This window comes from Phascolarctos cinereus, unplaced genomic scaffold (genome assembly GCF_003287225.1).
Source record: "Phascolarctos cinereus isolate Bilbo 61053 unplaced genomic scaffold, phaCin_HiC Scaffold_4;HRSCAF=312, whole genome shotgun sequence".
Taxonomy (NCBI): domain Eukaryota; kingdom Metazoa; phylum Chordata; class Mammalia; order Diprotodontia; family Phascolarctidae; genus Phascolarctos; species Phascolarctos cinereus.
The window spans coordinates 186,015,788-186,030,127 of record NW_027555847.1 but is presented as its reverse complement, the minus strand read 5'-3'; the positions used below and the strand labels follow the sequence as shown (position 1 = coordinate 186,030,127).

Sequence of the window (14,340 nt, the reverse complement as noted above, 5' to 3'; positions counted from 1 at the left end):
TATTGTGCCATAAGAAATAATGAAGTGGTCGATTTCAGAGGAAACTGTATACACTTAGGCAGGGCAAAGTGAACAGAAGTAGAACATCATAAAGAAAAACAATTTTGAAAGACTTTAGAACTTTGATCAATTTAATGATAAAACAGGAGTCAGAAAGAGTAAAGATGATACATTCCATTTCTTTGTCAGAAAGGAGATGAATTTACAATGCAGAAAGAGATACATTTTTGGACATGGCTAATGTGGGATTTTGGTTTTGGTATACTATGTACCTAAATTTATTAAGGGATTGGTTTTTTAGATTTTTTTTTTTTGTTCAATAGGAAGAGGTAGTAAGGGGGACGGATTGAAAAAAAATACTTGTTACTGAAAAAAATAAAGTTATATTTAAAAGGGGGAAAAACTTTCTGAAGAAGACTCACTAAGGTAATTAGTCTTATTTATTCCCAGTCTTTTTTTTTTTTTACTGGAAAACTTTTTTATTGTAGGTGGAATGGGACGGCTGGACACAGTTTAGATGATTCCAATTTTGTTAGCAACATCTAAAGCATCATAGTCTGGAGCAAGTCAGACATAGGCTTTCTTCTCTCCATCAGGCCGAATCAGCATGTTGACCTTAGCTATGTCAATGTCATAGAGCTTCTTGACGGCCTGCTTGATCTGATGCTTGTTGGCCTTGATGTCCACAATGAAAACCAGTGTGTTGTTGTCCTCAGTCTTCTTCATAGCGGACTTAGTGGTCAAGGGAAACTTAATGACGGCATAGTGGTCAAGCTTGTTCCTCCGAGGGGCACTTTTCCTGGGGCATTTGGGCTGCCGTCCAAGTCTTAGTGTCTTGGGTCCCTGGAATGTGGGAGACGTTCGAATCTTCTTCTTTTTGTGGCTGTGAACACCCTTCAGCACCGCCTTCTTGGCTTTTAAGGCCTGGGACTTAGCTTCTGTCTTGGGGGGGACAACCGGCTTCCTTCTTCGCTTTTGGCGCCATCTTGGGGGAAAGGCCCCAGTCTTTTTCAAAGTAGTCTCTTCTTCCACAGGTTTTGGAGCCTCATATCTCCTGGGTGTCAGTAAGCGCTGCTACTAACACCACATATGTTTAAGATGAATATTTATTATTAACATTTGCTAAAAGCCAATGACAAAAGGAAAAAGACATTTAGCAGAACATGAGATGGATTCATCTGAAGAGTTTGCACGACAATCTAGGAAGAGTCATCAGTAAGCTTCAGAGGCCCCAGGGGAGAAATGGCAAGTTTGCATGGGAATAACAGAAGTTTCAGTTTTCAATATCCCTTTTTGTACAAAAAAACCCTTGACTTTTTATACCAAGATTTAAGTCAAAGAAGAGTTTCATGAAAAAGCAAATTTTTAATGCGGATTTTAAAAGGAATATTAAGTGGCTCAGTTCCTTGGCGACTAGCAGATTGCCCCAGGCAAAGGAAAAGAAAGTATCATTGACAAACCTATGAAAATGTGGTTAGAAAGAATGAGAACGGGTGTTTCTTCCCTATCTTTGCCTTATAATGTCATACAATTTATTTATAGATACTAAAATATCCTTATATTTTAAACCTGCCGTTACCCTCATTTATCCAAAATTATTGTAGAATAGGGAGTTAAGGTTAATTGGATATTGTGATGAAATAATAATTGCTGTATATGTAATTTCAAGGACTTTCTGTTTTCAGAGAATTACAATACAGTAATTTGTGATGAGCCTACTTTGAACTTTTTTAGATTGTTTAGATATTGCATTGCCAAAGAGCCGTCATTATGACCAACAGTTTATTTTCATTGTAGGGAGTATGCAATAGACACTTGAGCTTAGCTGTTTAGGTTCTAGGTGAAGCATAGTTTTCAATATTGTTTAAATTCCTAAAAACTAATGCATGGTTGTGCCATCAGTCTTTTCTCCAGCACCTAAAACTTCATCCCTTTTCCATTGCTGCTTATATGAATTATGGTTAAATTTTTAAAAATTTGATAAATTTCTTTTTTTTTTTTAAAATAAATTTCTACTTTGTACACTCCATTGTGGTAAATTCGGGGGAAACAGATATGACTATGCTCTCAGGGCACTTATAGATTTAATGATTATGATACTATTTTACAAGACTGTTGTCTGCTGCCTTCATAGAAACTATCTTCATTTTTACCTTGGCTAGAAATAGATTCTTTTTTGCCTAATAGGGACTTCTCTGACCAACCAGATATCTCAATATTTTCTACTACACACTTCTGGCTCTATCAGTTTCATTCTATATGCATGCTATACTCATACCTTTGCCTATATTGTTACCCTTTCGTCAGAATTCTGTCTCCTTTCTTTCACCTGCCCAACCAAAGTCCAGTCATTTTCAAAAAGCGTTTTCTGTCTATTCTAGCCTCCCTTTCTCTAAACTCCTAGAGCATTTATGGTCTGATCCTCACAGATTGTGGCATATCTCTGGTATGGCACTTTTTGTTTCTTGTATTTAGTGGTATCTTCACCAGTCTCAGCCAAAATTACTTCATGTTTAAAATGAAGGAGTTGGACCAGATTGCCTCTAAAGGTCCCTTTCAGCTCAAGATGTTGCTCTGTGATCCTTTTCCTTTGAATTCCTATCACTTTGCATCTGTATCACAAAACTTCACAACATAGCTTTATGATTGGTATTAATTGTTGAATGTCTCCCCAGCTAGCTCCTGAAGAACAGGAACTCTGTCTTATTATGCTTAGCAGTTTTACGTGATAAGGAGAACATAGCTTCATATTAATGCTTGGTGTTGCTAATTTTAAAAGAAATAGGAAAAAATTGTAGACAAGTTACTTGGGTATGTGTTTTGGTGCCTTACAAGTCCTGGATGGAGCCATTTTTCTGAAAAATCTCAGCATGCTGTGAAGGGCCTAATATTTTAGCATCCCCAACTCTGTCTTTGTTTCTGCATTTCCCGCACTGATTTACCCTTCTGTTAATGCGGAGTTCTGGGATGAGTAGTCTTAGTGAACTTAATATATCAGATCTGATTACTCTGATTAGAAAAAAGGAGGTTAAAAATCCCCCCCCCCAAAAAAATTCATCTGAGTGTCTTATAATAAGCAGATGATTAATCGAGAGAGGACCATGCCTTTGAAATCCTGCCTCTTCTGAAATGTGACTAAGAGAAAGAAAATAAGCTGAGATAACATTTTTGGAAGTCACTTGACTTGTTCAGCAGTGTGTGTAGATGCCAACATCCTTTTGCTGGCTCTTCAGTTTTCTTGTTTATACCTGTAAAACAATATGGACTGATGTGTTCTGATCAAAATATGGTGTCACAGGAAAAGATTGTGTATAGTATCTCTGCTGTTGAATCATCTAAGCCTGCTAAAGCCGACAATACAAATAGGTCAGCCAGAATAGCTATCTGCATCCTAATATATCAAAGAAAGTAACAATTACCTTACTCTTAATCTGGGCTTGGGAGAAATATTCAGGGTGTAGGGGAAAACTTGTTGGATAGGTTAATATAAAACACTTTTCAAAAGGATCTTTCCTATTTGGCCTTTAAAAATAGAATTAATGAAGCTATAAAAATAGAGAAGTGCCTAAAACATACAGGAAATCAAGGAGAAATAGGGGAAATCAAGGTGAGTCTTTAAGAAAATTGTTTTTCTGTTCTTTTTTTTGGTGCTTTTTTAGTGTCCATTGAAATCTTCTCATGGAGGAAACCAGTACATTTGTTTTAGGCTTAAATTTTCTGTCCTTCAGTAGGAGGGATAGAGAAGCAGGTTACCACTGATTTACATGTAGATGGAAAGTCAATGAGATTTGAGAACTGGAAGCACATTTGGAGCCCTAATTATTAGCAGCTATTTCTGAAGTATTTATGCAAGATTTTTCTACGTGGCTAAATAAACATGTCCAGTTTTAGCTAAAATTAGACATACTGTTCTAGGAGCTAGACTATTGGAGAAGTTTAAAGGCCAAGTTCCACTCCTGCCTATTCTGCGTGTGTCCTTATCTGCTTTTTGGAATGAAAATAATGCCTTAATAAATGTCTATAAGGTTGCCAGAGGAATAAAATAAGGAGTGGGGGAAGAACAAAGATCAATGACCTGGGAGACAGTGTGGTATAGTCAGAAAAGGAGCGGACTAGCAATTGAGAGGTTTGAGCTATAATTGTTGCTCTGGCACTTGGCTGTATCACTTTGGGCAAGTCACTCTGGTCCTTTGGACTTAAGTTATCTCACCTGGAAAATGAGGCTTGGGTTTAATCTCTTAAGATTTGTTCCAGCTCTCAAATTGTGCAAATATCTTATATATGCAAACCAAAAGGAAGAGAAACAGGACTAGAGGCCTGACTCCTATCTAAGACTCACCATTTAGTATCATGGTATGTTAAATCTGGATAGGTACATGTAATCTAGACCCTCACCTTATTTATTTATTTTTTGTCAGTCAGCTAGCATTTATTAAGCTCTTACTATGTGCCAAGCACTGTGCTAAGTGCTGGGGATACAAAGGAAAAAAAAAAAGGCTGCCCTCCAGGAGCTCACAGTCTAATGGGGGGAGACCACATGCAAACAGTTATGTACAAACAAGATCTTCCGCAGGATAAATTGAGTGTGGTCTAAGAGGCAAGAGACAGATTAAGGACTGGAGAAAGTTTTTTCAGAAGATGAGAGAAAGCCAGGGAAGTCAAGAGGAAGAGATGAGTATGGAGAGAGTAGACCATCACTTTCTATGAGGAAACACTGCCATCAATCAGTCAACAATCAGTAAGAATTAATTCAACTCAAGTGCTACCTCCTAAAGAAAGCCTTCTTTTGCTCCCCACCCCAGCTCTCAGGGCTCCCTGAAAATAATTGTGTATTTTTTTAGTCGTATATCTTTTGTATTTATGTGTATATGCTGTTTCTTATAAGAGAATATTAGTTCCTTGAGGTCAGAAATTGTTTCACTTGTGTCTTTGTAGCTCCAAAATGTTCTCACCATGGCACCTGGCAAACAGTAGAAGATAAATTCTTATTGATTGTTGACTATTTCAAAGAGTTGGTGTTTCCCAGAGTGGGAATCAACCCTGATTAGTTAATTAATGAGAGAACAAATTTTACAATGAGGGGCCGTGTCACCCTTGGACTAAGAGACTTTTATACCCAGACCACCCCTAGCCTTGGGCAATTTAGACAAAAGGGTCTGTCTTCACCCAAGCTTAGTTGAATAGAATTCTCCTTAAACTAGAGATTCTGTATAAGGTTGGGTTGGGTCAGGTAGAGGAGAAGTTTAGCTGACCTGCAGAGATTGAGGTCTTGAAGTGAAGATAGAGAAAAAGGGGAACTCTGGATCTCCCCAAATCATTGGTTATTAATAATCATTTCTCTTATTAAATAATCTCTCATCAATTTATTTTCCACATCAGTTCTTGTTATAAGATCTATGTTTTCTTCTAATATGTTTAAGTCTTTTGACTTTGTTTTAGTGTTTCTTCTTGTCTTATGGAGCTTTTTTATTGGTCATTTGTAATCTTCAAGATGTTTAATTCTTAGGTAAGTTTTTGTGCCTTATGTTCCAATCTGTTAAATTTTCTTTCCAGATATTTCTTAACTAGTTCTCATTTACTTTCCCATGTTTCCTCTAGTATTCTCACTTGATATTTAAACTTACTTTTTAGCTTAAAAAAATCTCTTACATCATCTCTTCTAGAAATTCTAATTGAACTTCTCAAGCTGTTTTTCTTTGAGGCTTTGATTAGGTGGGATTTTTTTTGTTTGTTGCTTATTCTTTTTTTTTGTTTGCTTATTTTTTCCAGATAATTTCCTGACTTTGGACTTTGTATCAGGGTCATGCTTTACACACATCAGAGGAGAATGTCTAGGCTGACTTTTTGTCTTCTTGGGTCTCAGTGTTGCTTTCTTGGAAGTATTGAATATTTTGTTATTCTAACCTCTTGTAAAACAACTTAGCTTTACAAATACAGTTGAGGTGGGGGAACCTGCAAGCTTTCAGCCTTCTCAGAGTAGTCTGAACCAGGGCAAGATCTGGTCATTGCCTTCCTCTTCTAAGCTCTGTAAGTTACTGACCTGAGTTTGGGTCTGAGCAACTCATTTCTGGGCTTAACACTTGTCAGAGTGCCAGTAGATTGATGCTAGACTCAGCCACTATTATCAGTCTGGAAAGCTGTGTTGGTTCAGAGTTATAGATCTTCAGGCTTCTTTTTGGTTAGAGATTCATCACCTAGGTATTCCACTGCAAGCTTCAGACTGGGCTAGAGTCTGAATTGATACCCCACTCAGCAAATAGGGTCAGAGCCATATTGTTATTGTTGGCTTCTGAACTTATCCCTCATTCAGTACACAGTATAGGGCCCACAGCTGTTACTTAGTCTGTAACATCACCCCTTGGCACAGGTCCCCTCCTGAATCCACCCTGGACCCATGGTATCAGACTTAGTAGTGAACAACAGAATTTCTTAGTTGGCGCTGTTACTGTAGCCTGTACGACACTGGGGTCTTTCTATATTGGTCTTAATCTCTGCCTCTGTCCTTTCAGTTCCTGAGGGCTGGAGTGCTGTGCACATCCCCAGTGCTGAGACCTCTCTGTCTGTTTCCCTGTGCAGATCTACACTGGATACATGGTTCAATGAGTTTGTTTTTTTTTTTATTTCATGATCAGGACTGGGTCTGGTGCTTTTTATAGATCTTTGTGTTGGAGAGCTCAGTTGTAATTCTTGTCCCTGCTGTCTTTAACTCAAGATTTTTATAATTGTAATTTACAATGATAATATCAATTCTCCTTCCCACCCCCCCATCTTTCATTGAGAACTAAGTTTCTTATCTGATATGCAATGATTTATAGGGGACCCCTCCAAGTCAAACCTCAGTATCTTTCCTTGTCCATCCATGGTGGCTCTAAGTATGTGTGTGTTGGAAATTGTGGAAAGTGACGCAGATCTGGTAGGGCTGCTGCTGAAAGTGCTGGCCCAGAAAGTTCTGTGGAGGTCACTGAGAGAGATTCTTTGAATAGTATTTTTGGTATGCTGTCACCCCAGAGCCTGCTGAGCAACTGTTTTCTGATAGGCCATAGTGTTAGAGCCAGTTTTTACTAAGTTATTGTGGATTTGAATTCATGTACTAATAATGTTACTGCAAAATGGGCAACTGTTCAACCGTTCATTTGTTTGTGAAATTTTACATGCTAAAAAGTATTTAACATTTGTAATCCTTCCAACAACCCTTTGATTGGACAAGAAAATGATATTGGGATTATCTTTTATTTTTACAGTGGTGGAAATAAGCCTAGTGTTAAACATTTAAGTAACTTTGGGCTAAAACCCAGGTATTCTGGTAAAGCCTTTTGCAGCTTCCAGAATTACATTTTATCCCTGTTTTCTGAGCACTGGAAAACTAGATTAGTTTTCTATTCAGGCAGGAATGGTTTCATTTTTGTCCTTGTATCTCTAGTACCTAGAAAATTGCTTAGCACGTAGTAGGCATTGGCTGCTTAATTAATAATCATATGCCTGGTTTCTAGTACTAAAACCTCTAGTACTAAAACCTAGTTTCAACTTCTGTAAAATGCAGATTGCTCCAATAAAAGCTGCTTTACTCCTAACAAAAGGTGGTTGTAAGAATCAGGGGTGGAAAATATTTTATGACTTAGAAAACAACTTTATTTCACAAATACATAAACTATATATTTATAGCTATCCAGATAAAGTTTTTTTTTCAATAACATAATTAATACACTAATAAAAGCTTAAAACTTATTCTGACCTGGAACCATAGAATTCTCTTCATTTTCTGACTGGTGGAGGGCAGAGTCAATATACTGGAAACTTAAACAATAAGGGCCAATCAGTCTGAACACACTTACAGCATATTTTTGTTTTGGAAATTGTATTATTTAATCAGTTCTCTCTCTGGAGGTAAATAACATTTTTTTTAGCTTAAGTCCTTGAGAATTATCTTGAATCATTGTATTGATGAGAGTAGCTCAGTCTTTCACAGTTGATCATCATTACAATATTAGTGTATACAATGTTCTCCTGGTTTTCCTCATTTCACTTTGCATCAGTTCATGTAAGTCTTCTCAGGTTTTTCTGAAAGCGTCCTGCTTGTCATGTCTTATAGCACAATAGTATTCCATCAAAATCATATACCACAATTTGTTCAGCCATTCTCCAAATTGATGGGCATTCCCTCAATTTCCAATTCTTTGCCACTACAAAAAGAGCTGCTATAAATCCTTTTGTACATTTGGGTCCTTTTCTAAGTTCTTCTTTGATTATGGTTTTCAGGTAGTCCAATATTTCTTAAATTATCTCTCTTTGTCTGTTTTTCAGGTTGTTTTTTTTTTCTGATGAGACTTCACATTGTCTTCTATTTTTTTTTCATTCTTTTAACTTTATTGCTTCTTGATGTGTCTTAGTGTCACTAGCTTCCACTTACTGAATTCTGATTTTTAAGGAATTATTTTCCTCAGTGAGCTTTTGTACCTCTTTTTCCACTCACCAATTCTGCTTTTTTAAGGAGCTCTTTTCTTCAGTGAGGTTTTGTACTTCTTTTGCCATTTTGCCAATTTTGTTTTTAAAGATGTCATTTTCTTCAGTATTTTTTGTGCTTCTTTTAACAAGTTATTAATTCTCTTTTCACAGTTGTCTTGCTTTGCTCTCATTTCTTTTCTTAATTTTTTCTTTATATTCTTATTTGATTTTTAAAAACCTATTTTTGGCTCTTTGGTTTAGCTCTTCCAGGAATTATCATTGGGCTTGTTTCCAGTTTAAATTTTTCTTTCAGACTTTGTAGCTGTTTTCACATCATTGTCTTCTTGTGAGTTTGTCTTTGTCTTCCTTGTCACCATAGTAACTTTTTATGATCAGGTTCTTTTTTTATTGTTGTTTTGTTATTTTCCCAGCCTATTTTTTTTTTTTACTTCGAACTTTATGTGAAAATTAGACACTGCTCACCTTGGACTGGGGCACTGTCGAAAGCTTCAGGCTTTTTTGCCCTGATGTTTTCACAGTCAGTTGGGGGTTTGGAAGTTTTCAGTGCTTCCAAATGTGATCCCCAGAGAGTTGTGGTCACCACTCTCCTGGTCTATGCTCTAGTCCTTACTCAGCAAGGTCCCCTACTTCTCTGTAGCTACTGGTACTCCTCTTTGCCCTAGAACTGTGACCAAGACCCCTGCTCTCTTGAGACCACAAGTGCTCCTCTCCACCCTACTCCTTATGACTGTAAGAGCTCCTTGCTGGGATAGGATAGAAAGGAGCACTTGTGATCTCAAGGGAGCAGGGACCTTGCTCCCTTGCAGCTGCAATTGCTCCATTCTACCCTGTAACTGTGACATAGAACTTATAGGTAATAGTGTTACCAAAGAGCTCCTGTTCCTGCATCCAATGCCGATAAAGAGGTCCTTTGTAAATCTCTTTGGGCTGAGAGCTCCTGAAGCTGCTCTTGCTTCTGTTCCATCTGTTGTTGGTGTTACTGCTGCATGGGCTCTTAGCTAGTCCCCACCCCAGAACCACAGACCTCATTTTCTGACCTCCTAATTTGTCTTGGGCTGGAAAAATGTCTCTCATTTTGAATTTTTGTTTGCTATGCTGTTCCATAATTCAATTTAGGGCACTATTTTGAAGGTATTTAGAGGAGAATATTGGGAGAGCTGCATTCATTGTAGGCTGTAATCCTCTACTCTGCCAACTTGGTCCCATCTTTTTCTCTCTGTAACATGTTTTAAGTATTTGAAGAATGAGGGTGAGGAATGGATCCAGTATAAGATAGAAGAGAATGATTAACTGAGAGAATGGAAGCAGAGCCTAAATTGGTACTTGAGATGCCTACCTTTTTTACAGACGGAAGGAGATCATTGCTGCCTTGATGCCAAAAAATCATCTATGTCATATGTTCCATTTTGGGGAAATTTACTACAATGCTTCATCATTCAGTAATCTGTATAGTTTGAGTTTTCCTCTATTTCTTGATTATTCTATTCTTGAATTGATTTAATTTAAATAAGTTTTAGAACATCCCCAAATCAAATATCTTTTGTAAAATATCCAAATATCCTTCACTTAAATTAGGGTCTATTAGGTTACAAACTGCCAAAGACATTTTTCTTGTTTATTTAAAAGTTTAGTGGAGATGTGGCAGAGAAAAAAAATCATGAAATTAATCTTAGTTTGCTTAATTTGGTCTCCCTCCCTTTTCTCTCATGGAAAAATATATTTTTGCTGCTCATCAGCTCTCTCTTTTAACTCCGCATATCTGCCTATCTTGTTGTAACTATAATCCTAAAGTGACCACCAAATATTTTCAAAACTCCAAACAAATGTTTTTGATATGTTTTGTTTCCTTTTAATGTCTTTAGCAAGTGAAACTGTAATTCTGAGTAGTTGTTACACAGAGTTGTGAGCACTAAACAAAATCTTTCATTTCAAGAAATTCTTTCACCAAGCTCCCTAACACACTTTAAAGACAAGTAGAAAGGAAAGAAAATAGGGAAGAAGGTGAAAGGAGGCTTTTAAAAAAAAATTAAATATGGTGATTTAACATTAAGTAATATAAAGATCCTTGGATAATGTTTTTTGTATTTGGTTCATTATTTCTGCTAACACCTATTCAGCCTCTGAAACACTATTTTATTTTTCTCCTGTTAATCAGTATGGTTTAGTAGTTTTCAGGAAGCATCATGTCTATATATACCTCTTTGCCCTTGTTTCTTCCAGGACAGAGAGGTGAGATTAAGACTTAATTTCTCATGCAACTAGTTTGTTTCTTAAAGAAGGAGGGTTGCTTCCTTAATAAAATACTTTTGAATAAGTTGGAAAAATCTAGAAATATTGCTGGGAAATTTTTGAAAATTATCTCTTAATTGTATTTCTTTGTAGCCCCCAGTTAGTTGAGTTGGGCTTCTTAAATAAACATTTAATCTGACAAAGGAAATCTGATATCTGTCTCTAAAGAGACCTTGTTATGTGTTGGTAGGGCTTGGTTAATATCTTAATTATGTTTTTGCAAAAGTGTTGCTGAACAATCTTATGTAAATTACAAACCATTTTTTGATAAATTCCCATATGTTTCTTTAGGGAAAGTAATCTCTTTAGTGATATTCTTTTGAGTAGGTATGGAAAGAAAAGGAGAATGCTGAAAGTTATTTCTTAGGTCTTTTACACCATTCAAATCAAGAAGCATTTAGTGAGTGCTAGGCAGTGGTGGCACACACCAAAAATATTTTATATTAGAATTATATAAATATATATATCTATATATATCTGCATATATATGTGCATATATTTATATGTGTATGTATATCTATATAGGTATGTTGATATATACACACATATGCATATATTATGTAATTGGATTATAATCCCTGACTACATTATTGATGGAGTATCAGGATATGGCATAAAGGGCTAACAGTAAATTAGGTTAGAAGATCGTGGAAGACCTCTTCCTGTTGACCTTCATCCACTTCTGGTCTTCTAATGACAGATAACTGAAGTCCTCAAATGATTGTACAACATTTAAAGGCTCTGATAGTACTCCTGCAAAATAAGTGGTACTCAGTCTGTTACCAAAAAAATTACATGGAACAGAAAAAGCAAGTGCTTTGTCCTGAGTCTTTAGAAAAAACTCTAAAGACTGTCAGCACTCCCAGAGCTGGTATGTTAAATCTCGTGTTATCCTGGGATTTAATTGTTTTTGCTTCATTGACAAAGTGAAATTCCTAATGTGAAAACTCCCTTCACAGATGCAGATAAATAACTCATCTGTAACCTAAGAGGGTGAGAGGTTTTGAGATTTGTCCATAGTCACACATTTATTATGTGGGAGACACAACTTGAACCAGATGTAACTCACTCAGAGGTGTCCTAGGACTGGTGGCTCTCTGGAATTTCATATGCAATCATTAAAAAAAAAATAAAGGTACACAAGAAATATTGTACAATACTAATATGCAATGATTCTCCATATTAATTTACATAAAATTTTGTGTGTTTTCATATCTCTATGCCTTTTGTCATTTCATGTGGCTGGTTGAATATTGTTTATTGTGCTGTTTTGTTAAAACCTTGGAAAACAAACCCTCATCACACTAAGCCATATAGCCAATAAAGAAGTTTTATTACAGCATTCTGTAAATAGCATCTACTTAGGGAATGTTCTTTGGTCCCTGGAGAAGGTCAACCAAGTGGTATTAAGACACAGAGTACTCTGATCTGAGTAATGCTGAAAGCTCTTATTGATATGAGATTAGTCTCAGTGGAAACATCCTGCTGTCACTAGCACCAGCACATCACACTAATTGAGAGGTGGGAGAAGGGAACAAGGAGCAGGAAAGAGAAGTTGAATTAGACTTACTTTAAGTTCATTAAGAGGCTGATGATATGTGGGGATTCAGGGGAAGAAATAACACCCAGAGTCACCCACTGCTGTTCAGACAGTGGATAAGGTTTGTTACGCTGTTTTGGAAGAAATAAAACAGTCTTTTATAGGGTAGGAACATTGTCCTTCAGAGGTAAAACCCTAGAAACTTGACTTTATTTTACACGCTTTCTGTACTTTTTGTGTGATTGAGGTTGCGCCCTGGACGAGGAGATCACCGCAGGCCCGTGGAGCTGAGCATTGTCAGATTAAGCAATTGGAATGTCAACTGGTCTTTGAGCTGCCTCCAGTCTTTGTGTGCCTGTGTTGGGCGTGTCTCTGTTTTTGAACAAAAGGGAGAACTGATTACTAAAGGTTTCCTGATTGTGTGTGGATTTGCAGTAATAAAAGGGAAACAGAAGGAAAAAAAGTCACACAAAACAAATGCAAAGCTTAGTAATGACAACCAGAGTCTGAGTTGTATGGTAGACAAAATGAAATTTTGATAGCACCTAATCTCCTTAATATATAAACTGTGTTAAATACTGAAGATGGCATTGATGAAGGAACAGCAGACTAGTTCAAGTCACTGTTCTTTAATTAGGTTTCATATGCTTAAAAATCGTTGTCCACAGTCCTGGAATTTACAGAAATGGCAACCAGCTTTTCCTGCATAAAGGGCTGGGGGGAGTAGAAAAAAGAGTCCTGACGCAAAGGAGTCTCTTTTTCTTTGAAGCATGACAGGAGTTTAGAGTGCATCTGATGGAGTAAGTAGTTCTTTTCCCTTTATTCTCTCTTCTTTGCTTAGTGCTCTGCTACACTCGTGTGCACACAAACCGTGTTTGTGCCTTGTAAGTGTCTGCAAAGGAATTAGATTAGACAATTTCTAAGGTGTATTCCAGCCTTTACTATTCTGTGAATCTCTGAAAAGGTATGTGTGTACATATTGGTGCCAAAGCAATAGCTATGAATAAATTGCACATGTGCCAACTATACATATCAAAATGGATTGAAAACTGGGGTTAGAAAAGGACAAACTTAGAAGATAAACTCACTTAAGTAAATAAAGAGCTAACCAGAGGGTTAATGGCTTATTGCTTACTCTCTGAAATAATAAAGAAATTGTGATTTAAATCACTGCTATCTGTGATTTTGTTTGATGAAGAGCAGGAATAGATATTGTTGTAACCAGAAATACACATCTGGGCTAAATGGGACCTGCTTGTATGAGGCAAATCTATCAGTTTTTCTGAAAATAGTGAGTAGTCATTATTTCCTGTTAGTGCTTGCTTTCTATGTGAACTAAGGCAGTTTATGCGTTTTTTTTGTTTGTTTGCCACTTTATATTCCTTTTGAAAACAAAAGGCAAAGGAGAAAGTCTTACCTAGAAAAAAAAAGTTTCCTGGCTTCTTTTGTTTGTGGTTTAAAATGAGCTATGAGGCTGAGCAGACACAGCCAAAGAGCTTATAAGAAAAGGTATCAATAAGGGAACCCTGTTTACTCCAATAAAATTTTGCTGTTTATGAGGGTTAGCAAATAGAATTGTAAATGGGGGAAAAGGGGTGTGTGTGGGGGGAGAAGAGAATTAGCTAGTGGTATAATTAATGCTGTTCTAACCAAGAGGAGATGGGGTTAACCTCCTTTTCAGCAAACTGCTAGGTCAGCTTGTTGGGGAAAATCACTTAATTCCCACTTTCCATTTTTGAATTTTACTGTAAAAATAGGAACCACTAACCAACCTAAAATATAGCATACTATCTGCTACTTTATCTGATTAAAACTTTCCCCTTTTGAAGAAAAAGTAGTGTCTGTTAGGACATCAACAAACCTGTCCTAAACCACCACGTGTAAATAAATTAGATACCTGTAGATAATAAGGTACCTCGAAGATCATCTAAACTTTAGGAAAGTTAGTTTTATCAAGTGCTAATAAAAGTTTACTTGATTAGCGAGTTTCCATATAACTCAGATGAAAAAAAAGAACCTCTGTGATTGGATATTACTGAATGAGCAGT

The 14,340-nt window shown here is 36.7% G+C and overlaps 1 pseudogene; it reads right to left on the bottom strand.

Annotated features, from left to right (window-relative positions):
* Positions 1 to 483: 483 nt before the first annotated feature.
* LOC110203258 (large ribosomal subunit protein uL23 pseudogene) lies at positions 484 to 985 on the bottom strand (annotated as a pseudogene).
* Between the last annotated feature and the right edge of the window lie 13,355 nt (positions 986 to 14,340).